This window comes from Meriones unguiculatus, assembly GCF_030254825.1.
Source record: "Meriones unguiculatus strain TT.TT164.6M chromosome 13 unlocalized genomic scaffold, Bangor_MerUng_6.1 Chr13_unordered_Scaffold_28, whole genome shotgun sequence".
NCBI classification, from domain to species: domain Eukaryota; kingdom Metazoa; phylum Chordata; class Mammalia; order Rodentia; family Muridae; genus Meriones; species Meriones unguiculatus.
Genome location: NW_026843644.1, coordinates 16178587 through 16196525, shown reverse-complemented (window position 1 = coordinate 16196525; position 17939 = coordinate 16178587). Strand labels below are relative to the sequence as shown.

Below are 17939 nucleotides of genomic sequence, written 5' to 3'. Positions count from 1 at the left end.
TTCAGAGGCACTGTGAAAATACATATTTGCGTCAATTTGCACATGAAGATTACCTTTCAAGTCCTCCAGAACTTTGACGAGGTTCTTCAATATTATGGTGTTCCCAATTGTAACCTAAAATGTATAACAGAAAATGTTTGATCTATTATAAGAAATCCCAAAATATAAAGTTACTATCCTCTGTGAACTGCAGAATGATGCCTGAGTTAATCAGCTTATTCTTCCTTCATTACAGTTAAAATTACAGAATTACCTCAAAAACAACAACAGTTGCCCCATTGTTTTAGAAAGTGAAGTAAATTAGTAGTCTTACCTATAGCAAACAGGTTCCAGTATGTCTCTAGCATCACATCTTTGTAGAGACTCTTCTGGGAAGGATCCAGCAAAGCCCACTCTTCCCGAGTGAAGTTCACATGCACATCATCATAGGTCAATGCATCCTAAAATATTCCATACATGTGTACAACAGAAACCATGATAGTGGCATCACTGTAACTGTATATATCATGGAAAATATATTCACAAAAGTCTCGTGCTTCCTCAAGTTATTTCCTGACACAGAAGTATTAATGAAATCACTAAGTCATTTTAGAATGAAAATTAATAAGGTTCACCTCTGTATTTTCTTCAGCTTTTGCATAGGATATGGCCTGGCAAGAGAAATGCCAATTCACAGACAGAAAAAGAGAGAAGCAACCAACAGAAGAAAAGTACTGAGCACACATCCGAGAACTTGTATGAAGAATTACTGACTACAAAAACTGATGCGCAAGCTGTGAGTGTTGTCTCATGCATTTAATCCTAGCACTTTGAGGCAAAAACAGGTGTATCTCATTGAACTGGATTCCATCCTGGTTTATGGTATTTGTCCTAGGACAGGCATACGTACATATTAAGGCTCCAAATCCACTGCAATAATCACTCTAATATACATAAATGAATCGAAGGACTCAGGGGATTTTCCTCATTTCCCTTCAGAGAAGTATAAATTCACCTAAGCTCTGTATTGACCTTCTAAAAACCTGAAGGGTCCCAGTTTAAACGATAATATTAATAAGATCTTACTAAAAGTATATGCAGGTTTAAACAGTTATAAATGGACAAATTAAATATTAGCAATTCAGGTGTTGATCATACATAAGCAACATAAGGCAGATCAAATGCGTCAGCAGTGAAGAGTTCCTGCTGATCTGGAAAATAATTGAACACAGTTGCCAGTATTTACATGGGGCTCACAACTATCCACTATTACAACTTCAGAAGCTCTGAGGTCATCTCATGAATAACCTGAGGACTACCTCTAACTACTGTGAGGCACACAAGAGGTGGCATATTCATGCATACAGGTAAAATACTCATATTCATTCATTGAAAAACTTCAAAACAGATAGGTAGTAAGAATGTCATGCACCTGGAATGCAATATCTCTGAAGACCCAGATGTGGTAAACATATAACATCCTGAGAAACAGAATATACTCTGCCAAATTTAAAAATTCAGAGAGCTAATATTAAGAATATATGAAGAACCTAAGAAGTTAAACACCAACAAACCAAGTAATCCAATTAAAAAAAATGGTGTACAGAGCTAACAGAGAATTCTCAATACAGGAACACTGAATGGCAGAGAAACACATAAGAAATGCTCTCAAAATGAATAAAGTGTAATTAATAAAAGTTAAATAAAAAAATTAAAAAAAGAAATGTTCAACATCCTTAGTCATCAGAGAAATGCAAATCAAAACAGTCCTGAGATTTCACCTTACACTCATTAGAATTGCTAAGATCAAAAACTCAAGTGACAACACACACTGGAGAAGATGTGCAGAAATGAGAACCTGCCTCCATTGCTGGTGGGAATGTAAGCTATGGGATGTTTTAAAGCAGTCCTTAGCTAAAGTCAACATGGTGTATGACTTACTGTCGCCTATACACTGGTAAATCCTTTACATCAAAAATGCTACCTGTTTACAACAGAGCTTTCTAATGAAGTGCTATGAACACATATGTATTTTCAACATCCACAAGATTAAGTCCAAATGAATCTTACACCTACATGTCAAATGCCAAGAGCAAAACATTGAGAGGATACTAAGGAAACTAGGCCTCTCCAAGTTTGTGTCCTACCAAGGACATTTCTATGTTGAAGTCCCTGCTGCAAATGCTGTGAATATGCAGCCCCATAGTGTGTAAGGAGGCAGCCTCCAGAGCCCAGCCTTCTTCCCCATTTTGGTAGCAAGGATAAACTAACTTCACATTCCCAACCTTACTTACAGAGCTATCTTCCACCCGGCCCTTGTAACATTTTCCTAAGTATCTGTTAACTCATTAAACTTGCTGTTACCTTAACTGAGGCACCTAAAATATAAAACTATATCACCTGCAAAGAGCTCACTTACTATGGACAGATGACCACCTTCATTTTTCCCTGATCAACTTGAGCTCTAGACCAAATATCTACGGGGATAAATTAAGGCAATGGATTTCAGACCGAATGCCTTGAAAAACAGTTAAAGGTCTAGAGCTCAGGTGTTCTGGATTAGTGCAGCCTCTGACAGAAACGCCTTTGCTTAACCCATAATGTTAAAATTTAATTGGATGACCCCAACACTCACCAAGGGCCCCTCAACTTGTGGATGTAATCCTTTAAATATACAATAAAGTTTACCTTCCAGGACCGTTCAGATTCAGAACTGGCTGCCTCTCTGAGCTTAGAAAAGAAAGCTTTCATTTTAACCTTCTGTTCCCGATGTGAGTTTTTTCGACCTTCACCGTGAACCCAAATATAGTGAAGATATTCAGATGCCTCCACTGAGTTCATGGCTAGTACAAGGGATCTCTCTCGTGGCTGCTTCTCGATGACGGTTCCCTCACAGCCCCAGGAAGGACTCTACAAGCAGGTCTTGCTGTTCAGCCTCTGGCTCCATCAGGTTGGGGACACACACTCACCATGTTGTGACTTTGGAAGCCAGCTGAAATCCCTTCACAGCACACAGCAGCTGCACTCACATTAACCACTCAAGCCTGCTCTGCTAAACTGTGAGCAAGCAGGGTGGCACCCGGAAGAACCTGCCCCTTCCTCTGACTATAGGGATGGCCTGAAGATCCTGATTGGCCAGTGAGTCTTGAGTGACATGAGTACCTCCCTTTGGGTTAGAGTGAATTGAATGAAAAAGGTACAGTGATTTCTAGCCCAGGCTTACATTTCAGGACCAGACATTTTCCAGATATGCAGAGATTTGTATTTCAGTATAATTTGTACCTTTCCTCTCCTAGCCTACCCTCTGTCTTCCAGCATGCAGTAGGCACTGTCCCTCTTTCTCCTGGAATCAAGGTGGATAGATGCACAGGCGATTATTCAACCTGCAGCAGAGTGAACAGGATGTCTCATAGGTGGCAGGATGCAAAGCATACTAAGCATTAAAGAGGGATTTTAGAAAATGCAATGAAAAAAAAAAGGAAGGGATGATGCTCAGTTGGTACAGTGCTTGCCTAGCATTCATGAAGCTGTGGGTTCAAGCCCAACACCACATAAATCTTGACATGGTGGCATTGCCTGTAATCAACGCACTTAGGAGGTATACGTGGGAGAATAGGAAGTTCAAGCACATCCTTGGCTAGTGTGTTTATGACCATAATCTGCTCCATGATGTCCTGTCTGAAAAGGAAAAGCAAAACTACACAAGCTTTTTTTTTTACAGCATTGAGAATGAAATCTTTGGTTTCATTCATGCTGAACATGCTTTCTACCATTGAGCTACATGCTCAAATTCCCCAAAGTTAATTATATCAATTAAAAGTAAAAAAAAAAAAAAAAAAAAGGAGAGGGCTAAAGGAATGGATAAGAACACTTCCTGCTATTTCAAAAATAAAGCTAAGTTTGATTCATAGTAGCCACTTAGGGTAGCTCACAGCAGCTGATCCACCTCCACAGGACACCAAGAATTATTTTGACCTCTTTAGATGACAAACACATCTAAAACAAAAAGTTTGTAACTAAGACAAACAAAAAATAAACAAACAAATAAATAAATCTTTAATCCCAGAATTCAGGAGGCAGAATAAGGCACAGAGCTCAATTCTTGCAAAAGCCCTTCTTCATTTGTAAGCGGAATAAGAGCCAGAAAGACTGGAGGACACTCATTTACTGGCCTGTTTCTCTTCTTCACTGACTGGTCAAGGCCCAGTGTGGAAGGAGTTTTAGGACTGTTTCCCCAGCACTGTGCAGCAGAGGTGGGATAGGGTGTTCAAAGCAATTCTTGATAACATGGCATGAGGCAAGCCTGGGCTATAGGAGACATTGCTCTATATAGAAAAAAATAATCAACAGCACTTGAGAAAAATGGAAAGACATTCCCAATGACAGGGAAACATCAGGGAAGAACAACACATGAGAGATTAGAGCAGTGACACACTTAGAGACAACAAATTTAATAGAAATCAATAATTGACTTTGGAACTGATGAGTATATCTCCATGTGTTGGAAACAGTTGGGTTCTCAGAATCTTAAAGCAAACCCTCCTCAAATGCCCTGGTCCCACAGCTTACCCTATTCCTGGTTTTAAAAAAGGAACACTGATTTATTTTAAATACCGCAGAATTTTGGGGAAATCTCCCAAGGCCTAGGCCACAGGTTGTACTGGCTCTTTCAAACATATTTGAAGACTGTGAGAAGTTAGGTCATTCTCCATACATGAGGACCTCAGGGAAAGCTTTGTTTGATCAAGGTAGCCCTTAACACAACAGAGTTTTCCCTGTTCAATTGGTTTTCGCCCATGTGACAGATCTATGCTTTTTCAAGAAGTGCATCTTTATGGCCCACCAGGCTTTAGTCATGGCTGTGAGTCTGCAATGTCAATTAAGCAGCTTGTTAGATGCTTCTTCTTTGACATGGAAATGAGCCAAAGGTTGCTATGAATCAAGGCTGTCTCCTTGGTTATGGCTGGAGACAAATTTGTTGACTATCCCCTTGAGCAAACATGTTTCCTAGCATCTTAATCTCTAACAGGTGGGGTTGGCATGCTACTCATCTATGGGGTGTTTTAAAACAGCCCTAAGCTAAATTCTACTTGGTGTGACGTCCTGTCACCTAAGCACTGATAAATCCCTTACATCAACAGTTCTATACAATAACATCACAGCTTTACACTGAAGTGCTACTCAGTACATTTACAACTTCCACAAAACATGCATACACATAGTGTAAGAGGTGGCCTCAGGAGCCCAACCTTCCCCAGTCAGCTCTTCCATTTTACTGGCAAGATAAATCTAACTTTACAGTCCCAAGGTTGCAGCGACGTTTTCTACTGAACACATTGAAACATTTTCCTAATTATCAGTTAACTGGTTAAACTTGCTGTTACCTTAACCAAGGTGCCTTAATTGTGAACACTATGTCTCTTACAAAGCCCTCACTTACTAACAGACAGAGGACACAATTCTTTGTTCCCTTATCACCTTGAGCTCCGGAACTAAAGTCAAGGGACACAAATTAGAGGCCTTTGATTCCAGATCGAATGTCTTGGAAAACATTTAAAGGCCTTGAGCCCAGGTGTCCTGGATCAACAGAGCCTCCAACAGAAACTCCCTTGCTTAACCCAATGTGAAAATTTGATTGGATGACCCCGACTCTTTTCAAGGGGCCCTCTCCTTGTGGATTTAACCCTTTAAATATACAATAAAGCTTACCCTGGGGCACTGTTCAGATCCTGAATGGGCCACCTCCCTGAGCTCAGAAAATAAAGCTTTCATTTTAACCTTCTGTTCCAGTAGTAAGTTTTCTCAGCTTCTACCCCAATCCCAATACAGTTAAGATATTCAGATGCCCTTCTGCGTTCATGGCTAGGGCAAGGGATCTCTCTCTGGCTGCTTCTGGCTGCTGGTTCCTACCCAGCCCCCGGAAGGAACTGAAATGCAGGTCCTGCTGTTCAGCCTCCTACTCCACCAGGTTGGGGCAGCGGACACACACTCACCATGTTGCGACTTTTGAAACTCCCCTGAAATCCCCTCTCAGCACACGGCAGCTGCACTCAGACCACAGCACGACGACTATTCAAGCCTGCTCAGCTACAGAGCGACCATGCAGCACGGTACCCAGAAGAACCCGCCTCTTCCTCTCACTGAAGGGACAGCTTCAGGGTCCTGATTGGCCAGCGAGTCTCGAGTGACATTAGCACCTCCCTTAGGGTTAGCATATACCGAAGGAAAAAGTCTTAGCGATTCCCACACCAGGCTTCCATTTCAGAGCCAGACCTTCTCCAGATCTGCAGAGATTTGAGCTTCATCATCATTTGTGCCTGTCTTCCACTAGCTTACCCTCTGTCTTCCAGCACTCACACTTCTCTTCCTCCTGGAATCAAGGTGGATAGCTGCACAGCCCATTATTCAAACTGTAGCATTGTGAACAATCTGTCCCACAGGAGGAAGGGTGCCAAGACTATTGCTAATTAAAGAGAAATTTTAGAAAATGCAATGAGATTTTTTTTCTGTGAAATCACAGGAAAAATTTGTTGTTCTGTTGTGGCTCAGTTGGTACAGTGCTTTCCTAGTGGGATGAAGCCCAGCACCACATAAAATTTGACATGATGGCATTACCTGTAATCAAAGCACTTAGGAGATACACGTGGGAGAATCAGAAGTTTAAGAATATCCTCTGCTAGTGAGTTTTTTACTATCCTCTGATAAATGAGTTCCTGTCTGAAAAGGAAAAGCAAATCAAAACAAGGCCCTTTTTTTCAGCATTGAGGATGAAATCTTTTCTCTTATACATTCTTAGCATGCTTCCTAACATTGAGCTACATCCTCAGAGTCCCCAAATTTACTTATATCCCTAGTACTGGTGTTCTTCTTCACAGGTGTCAGATCACAGGTGATGGATCAGGAGGAAGTATGGAGTCCATTCCCCAAGAGGCACCCTCAGCTCCCATCTGCCTGTGCTCTGCTGCCTGGGGCCAGATGAGTCCATCAGAGAAGGAGGGAGAGAGGCACGGAGGGCTTCGTGCTTGCCCCTGGAGAAAGGAAGGCAGGCAGCAGGTGTGGCAGATGATGGACACACAGGAGAGAGGAGAGAAAAAGTACAATCCTGCCTGATAGAAATCAACTTCTTCAAAGTAGAGACTGGGGCATCAGGGATGAATGTGGCATGCCTGTGACCCCAGCACTCTGAGCGTTGGAGACAGGAGGATCTCTGTGAGTTGGAGGCCAGCCTGCTCTACAGAGCAAGTCCAGGACAGCCAGGGCTAAGTGGAGAGAGAGCCTGCCTCAGAAAAATAAATTAAAAACAATAACAAAGAAGTAATGGCAAAGCCCTGTGCTTAATTGAATTCTTGGTCCCTGGGTTTGCAGGGTTGGGAGTGGAGTGGGGAGGAGAAGTGGATGAGGAGGAGAGCTGGGTGGGGAGGAGGGTGGGAAGGAAGGGTGGGGTGGGAAGAGGGGAAGGGTAGTAAGGAGGGGTGGGGAGAAGGGGTAGGAAAAATGAATAGGGGTTTCCATTGCCATTTCCTTCCCATCAGGGTTCCGAGGCTCCTGCCACAACCTCTGAGCAGGAGTGTCCCTCCCGGGGGTGGGGGACAAAGGGGGGAGACTTGCATGTGCCCCGGTGTGTGTGCCCTGGTGACGGTGACTAGGGCCTCTGGTCGCAGCCTGAACTTTGATGTGCTGCTGTATGAGGACAGGGAACCTAGGGCTGCCAGAATTCTGTAGTCTAGCTCACTGCAGGCAATGGATGGCCTTCTCCTCCCCTAGTACAGTGAAATAGGGGAAGCCAGACCATTCAGGATTCGGGGGGGGGGGCTTCCTTCCCACAGCCAGTCAGTTCAGAAGGTGACATCATCTGCTTTCTTGTTTCCACCTACAGACCTTCGCGCCAAGCTGGAATATCCCCACTCACCCCTTCTGGGAGCCAGGAGGATCCACTGTCTTGGAGGCAGGGTAGGTGAGCCCCAGTGACTGCTCTCCATGAAAACGTCCTCCTGGGTTTCACCAAGGACTCGACTCCAGGTGGTCTTCTGGATGGAAAGGGGGGAGGAGAAAGGGAGGAGAGGGTCTCGAGAATCTGACACAACACTGGGACAGGCGGGGCTACACAAAGAGATCCCCTCTCAAAGACACAAACCCACGAAAAACAATGACAAGAAGTAGTGACCAACCCTGGTGCTTGCTTGGATTCTGGGTTCCTAGAAAGGAGGCATGAGATTGCAGGACTGGGGGAATGCAGGGGTGGGGAGGGGAGGCCACGACGACACGCCCACTGTGAGTGAAGCCATCTGTAGGCTGGGGTCCAGGTGCCCTAAGGGGGCCAAGGCTGTGGTGGGGAGGCCACGCCCACTGTGGGCGGGGCCATTCTTTGCCCTGTGGTTGGGGGAGAGTCCTGGCTGGGCGAGGCAAGCCAAGGGGAGAGAGCTCAGAAAGAAAGCCCAACAGGGCAGGGAGTAGGGGCCTGCCCAGTGCAAGGACCTCGCCCCAGGCCCCAGACCATTGTGTGTGTCCAGAGTCCAGGGTTATGCAGATTTTTACACATTCACAACAGCAGCACTCCTGTTTTCTCAGCATACGTGTAATAAGTTTCTGTACAATATCTAACTAAGGTCCAGGCACGGAAACCCCAACAGGGGTTTAGGTGCAGCTGCAGCTGCTTAAGAACAAGCTGCTCTTTCCAATCCTTCCTCCGAGGAGGCTGAAACAGCCTTGGGCAGGGAAATCCCTAGATAACCAGGGCCTGAGAAGATCTTGGAAACTGGGACCCAGAGACCTGGGTACCCAGGCACCCAGGGATCCCTCCCTCCCTCCCTAGGATTCTGAAAGTTTCGCTCACCTCAGGCAGTTTTGGTCCCTGCCCTTGGGTGCCTCAGGAGCTACTGCTTCCATGAGGTGCTGTGGGATGGGGCGGGGAGACTCGAACCTGGGTCCTCTGGCAGCTAATTGTGGGTGTGGGTTAAGTAAAGGAGTTTCTGTTGGAGGCTGTACTGATCCAGGACACCTGGGCTCAAGGCCTTCAACTATTTTCCAAGACATTAGGTCTGGAATCCAAGGTCCTTGATTTATCCATCTAGACATTTGGTCCAGAGTTCAAGGTGATAAGGGAACAAAGAAGTGAGTCCATAGTGAGGGCTTTGAAGGTGATATATTTTTTACAATTTAGGCACCTCCATTAAGGTAACTGTTCAACCAGTTAACAGATACTTAGGAAAATGTTTCAAAGAGCAAAATGGTAGACTGCTCTTGAAACTTGGGAATGTGAAGTTGTTTTAACCTTTCTTGCAAAATAGGGAAGTGAAATATAAGAGTTGCTTAGAGAAGCCTGGGCTCTGGAGGCTGCCTCTTTACACACAATGGGGCTGCATTTCAAAAGGCATTTGCAGCAGCAGAATGAATATAGAAATGTCCTTTTCAGGATGCAAACTCAGAGAGGCCTCCTTTCCTTAGTATCTTCTAAAAGTTCTGCCCTTGGCATTTGACATGTAGGTGTAAGATTCACTTAGAGTTAATTGTGTTGAGGTTGTAATTGTGAATAACATATGTGTTGAGTAGCACTTCATTTGAAAGCTGTGGCATAAACAGAATTGTTGATGTAAAGGATTTGCCAGTGCTTTGGAGAAAGGAAGTCACACCAAGTGACAGCGAAGGGCTGTTTTAAAACACTGGATAGATAAGTAGTATGCCAAACAGGCCTGTTAGAGATTAGGATGCTAGGAAACATATTTCCTCAAGAGGATTGTCAAAAAAATTTGTCTCCAGCTCTAACCAAGGAGACATCCCTGATTTATGCCAAAAATTGGCCAATCTCCATCTCAAAGGAGAGGCATCTAACAAGCTGTTTAATGAACCATTACAGAATCATTGCCATAAGTAAAGCCTCATGTGCCATAAAGTTGCAGTTTTCTTCTGGAGAAAAGCATAGTTTTGTCACAGGGGCAAGACATCAGTTTGGAATAGAGATCAGTAGTAGGTAAAGGGTTAAAAATACATTAATTTAGGGGTCACTTCGAGTTGTTTTTGTAGGAGTTGTAAACTCTGCATTATTTTGTTTTACACATAGAATGAATGCAACTTGGGTCAAATTCACACTTGTCTTCATAGACCTTCCTTAGGTCTTTGGATTAAAACTTGAATATATTTTTAGGCTTATATTTTGGGCTTTTTCTTGTCACCCATTCATTCTTTCAGAAATACTGTACACAGTCATGATGGTTACAGCTTTGTATTGAGTACAGAAGTCACATTGTCCCAATGTGTGTACGATTTCTTCATAGTCCTATTGAGAATTCTGAGGTTTTGTAATGACAAATAGCTTTGGAATCATCTTTCCTCTTATACATTTCTAGAAATTTTCTTTGGATTGTATTGAATTTGTGCTGCAAATTGTTATCTTTATTTAAGACATTGTTTTAGTGGTGTTGTTTACAGTAATACAAATGGGTAAAAGATATTATTCTACATAATCATTTATTTAGCAAACTACATTAAGTGTGTAACTCTGAACACTGATATGAAATAATGTACATAGCCCATAAAAGGAGGAGACGGTACAGTTCCTGAAGCCACAGGTGGGGCTGCTGCTGACTGATTTATCTATATGAAGATAGTTTGTGAGCTCCAGCACCATATCTGTGGCAACAATGTATAAACTAACCATTACCCTGATTCAGGGAGCTTTAGTTGGTCTGGCATGGTGAACTTGATCAGCTCTCTGCCCTTTCAGGATAAGTTCACAATTTATTTGAGGAAAATTGTTTTGCTTAGCTCAGAAATGAAGTCTGTGTAAATGCCTTGAGGCAGAAGTGAATAGGTCCCTCACCCACAACTGCTGTAACTATTACAATGGCATTTTCTGCCTCTGTAACTGTCACTAAGGCCAGCTTGAGCAAGTATGTAGGACCTACCCTATATTATGATAAGTTTAGGTGAAAACCCTAAACAACACTTCACTAATATCTGAGCAGGAAAACTCACCAATTCCTGAGCTACCCCCCCCCCACACATTATCCATGAATTGGAGTTCAGACCAAACTCTGAACAGGATAACCAGGAAATCCTGAACTCCCCTAAGTGCAGAATTTGAAATCTTCCCAATCCTCACTCTGAAAATCTCTGCCCTACAAAGCTCCACCGCATAACAAATCACATTAAAAGGCTCTGCCTTCTCACTTCTCTGCTGCCTTCTCCAGGGAGCAGAGACAGCCACTCCTGGATTTCTTCCTCCACTGGCTGGATTCTCCAATATAAACCCCTTTTATGAGATTTACTGCCAGTTCTGACTCTACTTGGAAGGAGCCAATAAGCACAGCAAAGGAGAGGTGAAGTAGGAGTAGGGCCAAGGTTCCTGATGTCCTTCCTAAGTTCAACTGGGGATACCCTCCCATGGGAGCTGCAACACCTCTGCTGAAGAGGCCTCCTCTCAGAGTTGTGTGGTTCTTTGGTTCTCCTGTCTCAAGATTCCATTCTATAAGTACATTGTCCCACCTCAGAGCTGTGTGGTTTATGGGCTCCTATATTCCAGGATGCCTTTTCATTGGGATACCGTCTCTCCTTAGATCTATCTTGTTCCTAGGCTTTCAAGTCCCAAGACAGCTTCCCATGTGAGCAGGCAGGCCAAAAATATGGGTTTTATCCAAAGGACTGGTCCATTTGTGAGAGTTGTCTGTCATGCTAGGAGACAGGTTATTTGGAGAGTCATGCTAGAGTCTGCTTTGTAGCTGATCAGGCTCGAATGATTCCATGTGAGGTGTTCTGAGTGCTGCTGCTAGGTGTTCTGAGGGTATAACCTCAAGCAAGTTCCAAATTCCAGACATGGTGAGTAGAGGGTCACTGCCCATAAATAGGATGAGAAGGCTGCTGATCAGAGCTAGATGGAGTGGTGGTTCCTGCCTGGGAATAGTTGGGAAGACAGATGGAGGACAGACTCAAGTGCTACTGAAATGCAAATCTGTGCGGGTGTGGAAAAGACCCAGCACTCATCTGGAAACCTTGGCCCAGTAGTATTATGCTGTGTCCTTCAGCACACTCTATTCTTAAGAGAGAGGCTCATGTCACTCATGACTCACTGGCCAATCAGGGCATCTAGCAGAAGAGAAGGCAGGTCTTTTTGGGTGCCCAGCTCTAGGTAATACTCTATTTCTGAGCAGAATGTCCATGTGTGATGAGATGTAAGAGCTGCTGCTGGATGTTGTGAGGGAAGCTAGATCAAATTCTGAAGTCTAAAAATGGTGAGTGGAGGGTCATTGCCCACAAATGGGAGGAGCAGGCTGCTAAACACAGCTATCGGGAGTGGAGGGTCCTGCCTGAGGCTGGATGAGAAGACAGATGAGTAAACTATGGGAGGACAGGCACAAGGGCTACTGAAATGAAAATGTGTGCACATCTGGAAAAGGCATGGCCCTGAACTGGAAGCCTAGGATTGATAGTTATGCTTTTCTCCTTCACCACACACTAACCCTGAGGGGCTCATGTCACTCAAGACACACTGTCCATTTAGGGCCTGCAGGCATAAGAGTAGGTATGTTCTTCCAGGCCCCAAGCTGAAGGTTCTGCCTTTTCTGAGCTTGTTGCAGCACCTCTGAGCACCACAGGGTGCTGTGAGGGGAGATCTGGCAAGATCTAAAGTTTCAACAGGGTGAGCTCAGGTTCACTGCCCACCACATGGAAGAGCAAGAAGCTGAACTCCTGGAGCTGGTGTGGTGGATTCTCGCTGAAATTGGGTGGTAAGCAGCGACCATATTCAGCTACCTCTTAGGTCTCTTATGGTCCTAGTCATTTCTTTGACCCAGGGTGGCCTCTGAATAACTTCACTATGAGGATACATTTGGCCAACTTTTGGAGCAGGGGCTTGTGTGCAGATGCATCTTTCTTAAGATGCCAAACCCAGAGAGCACTAATTTTTCTAAAATCTTCACCAAGTTCTGCCCTTAGCATTTAACATTCAGGTGTAAAATCCATTTAGAGTTAATCTTATGGCGGTTGTGGCTCACATTCAGGCAATTTTGTTTTGTTTTTATATTATTATCTGATAGGCCTGGAGTGTAGGTTTTGTACATGTCAAGCATATACTCTTGTGTTGATTTTCATCAGGATATTAATAATACTTGAACCTTCTGAGTCATATTATTTCAACTGTGTGGTACTTTTCTTTCCTTTTTAGTGCTTGTCTTAATTTTTTTAATGAATACTATTATTTTTCTCATGTGTGTCTGGTCCTCATAGTAGTCAGAAGATGGCCCCAGAACTCCTGAACTCTGAATTTAGAGTAAAGGTAGGTGTATACTTCTATGTATGTCAAGGTAAGGCTTTCAGAAGCCCATAAGGAATGGCAAGTGAAGCTTCAGTGAATCCTATGACTCATTGAAAGGTCCTGATCCACTGCACATAGTGTTGATCTAATAGGGACTGCTGCCACACTAGTGAAGTATCAAAATGGATGGTAGCCAAGGGCGATGACTGCTTCCCCCTTCTTTATGAATCTCCTAAGGTGACCTTGCCTCCCCACTCAACTACTATATTTCCTTATAGTTGTACCAAACAAATTGATTGTTTCTGGTACTTGAGGATAGCATGGGATGTTCTGATTGGGCTTTCAGTCATTTACAGGCTGTTACAATGGATAATGAAGTTAGATTTGCCCCTTTTAGTCTTGTCTCTGGAGTTTGATTCCCAGGATTCCGTGTGGGGCTCTTTTGCCACTCACTCCAATTCCCTGTGGTTCCTGATTCCCACATAAACCTCTTCACTGGTGAACCAACTTTCATGCCTTATATTGCCTATTTTTGACCAACATTTACATTGCTGATGCTTTCATCTTTTTTTTTTTTTTTTTTTTGGTAACTGTTTAAACACAGATTTCATTTTAGGAAGATCAAATTAATGTTACAATTTACAGTGAAGGACTTCAGGTTTCTAGAAAATGTGTACATAACTAGAGGGAATAAATACTCTTTGCAGAAACTTGAGCAAAGATCTGTCAGTTCTTTTATCTATTGTTTGTTTGATTAATTTTTGTAGAGTATTATGTGCCCCTGACTATTCCAGAACTCATTGCATAACCTAGGCTCCTGTCCAGCTCTATGAGATATACCTGCCTCTGCTTCCTGAGGGTTGTTTGAATTAAAGGCATGACAAAATACACCCAGCTTCCCCATTGTTTTATACTTAGGAACTGTTCATAGAATTTCTCTGAGGTGGGCTAAGCACAGTTGATCTTTTTCCTTGTCTCCCCCTCTTTATGTCTGTTAATTAGCATGTCTCTTACAAGGCTACATAATTTTTGAATTTTTTAAATTTATTTTTATTTTTATTAATTACAGTTTATTCACTTTGTATCCCCCCCTGTAGCTCTCACCCACCTCACCTCAAAATCTCACTCTCCCTCCCTATCCCTTAGTAGTACCCCTCCCCCAGTCCACTGATAAGGGTGGTCCTCCTCCCCTTACCTCTGATCCTTGTCTATAAGTACCTATCCGGAGTGGCTGCATTGTATTCTTCTGTGGCCTGGTAAGGGTAGGTGTGGGGAACACACCTGCAGGGTAAGCACTCAGGAGGCAGAGGCAGGAGGATCACGTTTCCAAAACTTTTTAAAAATTGATTTATTATTTATACAACATTCTACCTGCACACTAGATCTCAGTATAGATGGTTGTGAGCCACCATGTGGTTGCTGGGAATTGAACCCATGGCCCTTGGAAGAATAGTGAGTAGTGCTCTTAACTTCTGAACCACCTCTCCAGCCTCATCCAAGAACATTTTTAAGAAGGAATTTGTGGTATTAAATTGTTCAGGTTCCTTTCTTTTTCATTCTATCTTTCTTTATTTCTTTCTTTCTCCCTCCCTCCATTTCTTCTTTCCTTACTTCCTTTCTTTCCTCCGATTTATTTATTTATTTATTTATTTATTTATTTATTTATTTATTATACAGTGTTCTCCTTGCATGTACTGCTGCAAGCCATACGAGGGCATGAGATCTCACTATAGAAGGTTGTGAGCCACTATGTGGTTGCTGGGAATTGAACTCAGGACCTTTACAAGAGCCAGTGCTCTTAACATCTGAGCTACCTCTCTAGCCCTGGTCCCATTTTTCTTTACTTCATGTTGCTTAAATTTTCTAAAACATAAATGAATGTGTTATGAACATATGTAGAAGGAGGCATTGTTTTTCAAGGAAACAATGTGAAGTGTCAAAATGGATGGTAGCCAAGATGCTTAACAAATGTCTTAATGATTCTTTACTATGGTCATAGATAAGTTTGAATGAATATTGTCACATTCATCTAAATGGCTTATGTCACAATGTGGTGAATGAAATTTATCATTGTGTTTTCAGGATGATGATTCTTACTCACAATCACTAGGAGGCTATATGCTGCCTTAGCTGATCTAACTGGATGGATGAGTAAATTAAACCTTTTCATGGAGAGGTGGGAAGTCAATCCTTGAACTAGTGATCCTACTCTCTCAGCCTTGTGAATGCTGGGGATCTAGGCTTGGGCTGCTAAAATGAGAACACTGAAGCAGATGGTACATTTATCTGTTTGTGGGGATTATCACCTTTTAAGAATTCCAAACTTGATGTGTTTAATGTATCTCACACATTTAATAAAATATTAAAATGTATCACTCTGCCATGTCAAGCAACCCCTAACCAACTGGAATTCCAACTCCAGGGTATCCACTATCCACTATCCTCTTCTATCCTCCACAAACACACACACACACGTATGTGTCTTTTAAAAAGTAAATGTGCAATCACAACTAGAAAAGCACATTTTGAGAAGCACTGTGATAATGTGACCTTACGAACAGAATATTTCCTCAAGTGTTTCACACCATTCTTTTTCAGTAGAAGGTGTTCACATGTCCTCTATACAAAATAAAAATAGAACCCTGTGTGTCCCCCTAGCCCTTGCCCCATGGGTCTTCTGTCATTTCTCTTGCCACCTTTGACTTCTTTTGTTTTCAAATCATTAAGAATTTCTTGTAATTGAGATTTAAAAATTGAAATAAAATCGAGATTTAAATCTTTCTTCCATCACCATTTTTTTCTATAAACTCTACTGTGTGCCTTCCTTGTGAAAAGAACCTTGCAAACTGCCAGCAGGGGTGGCTCTGATGTTTGGTTTAATATTATTATTGTTATTGTTATTATTGTTATTATTATTATTATTATTATAGATTTTTTAGACAGGGTTTCTCTGTGTAGCCCTGGCTGTCTTGGACTTGCTCTGTAGGCCCGGCTGGCCTCTAACTCACAGAGATCCTCCTGCCTCTGCCTCTCGAGTGCTGGGATTAAAGGTATGTACCACCATGCTTGAGGCAGGACATTCTTATAGCCCGGTTGAAGTCATACTGTGTAACTTAGGACATGTCCACACATGTGAGTGTGAAGAGCTGGCAGGGGGTGCAAGCCCTTGTTTTTGGAGACAGGGTTTATCTATGTGACCTTGTATGTCCTGGACTCCCTTTGCAAACCTAGATGACTTGGAACTGACACCTGCCTCTGCTTGCCCCCCTGATGGTCACAGACATATGATGCCACACCTGGCTGTTTGTTATAATCTTTAAAAATTATTTATAATTTCTGTATATGTGTCTGCCTTCTTGAGACCAGCCCTGGTTTGACTAGGAGAGTCGGCACTCACTAAAAGAAAGTAGTCAAGTCCACCTGCCCTGAGCATGAGAAACTCTACTCTCAACTGCTGAGTCAGTGAGGGTGTGGGCTCAAGCTATAGCTTTTAATAAAAAGATCCTCATGTGTTCTGCAGTGGCTCATCTCCTGGTGGTCTTTTGTGTTCTCATAAACTGGGCACAACAGAGGCAGTCCTATGGAGGATATTTACTTTCAGAATAGCCATAAATGCTCTTCAGTTAGACTTTAGAAAAGTGGGTTATGGCAGAACATAGAAAACTCAGGTATGGGCCTCCAGTGCCATCAGGTGGAATTCTTAACACTGGGCCTGGTAGAAGCTTCTGTTACAGTTAGCACAAGCTTACAGGTATTCCTCAGTGTTAGTACACTAGGTCCACCAAAGAGGCTGGTAAGCAATGGCCAATAAGGGCTAAAGATGGCCCAACACAAATCGTTATTTGGCTCTGGACATACCAATGTTGCCACATCACTGCAGAGGAAGCAGCAACAGCACCAGATAATTAAGAGATGGCTTAGAATTCTGGGATAGCCATCAACAATTGGGCAAGGTTTAGTACTCCATGAAATGACTGGAACCCACAGCAATGATAACAGAGATGCACAGAGCTATGCCAAAACCATAACCAGAGGACCCTAAAAGGCAGGGCAGATCACTTGTTTGGAGAAGGGGCTTTATCTCACGGACACACATTTTGTATTACATAAAGAGGAAATTGTTAGGCTCCAGTTTTCCAGAAAACATTAAAATAATTGACATGTCTATTGTTATTAGTAAAAAGAGTGAAGAAAAAAATATGAGGACTACATGTGGGTAGAGATACAGATGTTCGTTCACATGAAAATACCATAAAACCATGAAACGAGAAGACATAATTTACACTTAACATTCACCACAGTCCTGTCCAACCCCCCACTAAATTATTTTAAAGCAATATATATATATATATATATATATATATATATATATATATATATACAGGCATATAAAGAATTGACACCTTACAAGTATACCCTTGAGTTTTTCTGTTACCATCTGTTGTGGCTCATGGGACCTAGTCTGGTTTCTTTCCCCAATGAAACTCCCTTGGAGAAAACTAAGTTTTTCATTTATTATTATTATTACTTAAAGAGGTAGTGAGTGTGCTTTTTGGAGGGAGGGAAACTTTATGATTCATGGTGTAGTTATTTTTATTATGGAAGATTTGTTTATTATTTGTACAGTATTCTGTCTGCTTGCCAGAGGAGGTCACCAGGTCTCACTATAGATGATTATGAGCTGCCACAAGGGTGCTGGAAATTGAACCCAAAA

General features: G+C 42.7%; 1 long non-coding RNA gene across 1 annotated transcript in view; it reads right to left on the bottom strand.

Moving 5' to 3' along the window:
- Positions 1 to 364: 364 nt before the first annotated feature.
- Positions 365 to 17939, bottom strand: part of LOC132650632 (uncharacterized) — a 144817-nt gene continuing 127242 nt past the window's right edge. The window contains exon 3 of the long non-coding RNA XR_009588878.1: positions 365 to 440. This is a non-coding gene — a long non-coding RNA (uncharacterized LOC132650632). The remainder of the gene's footprint in view (positions 441 to 17939) is intronic.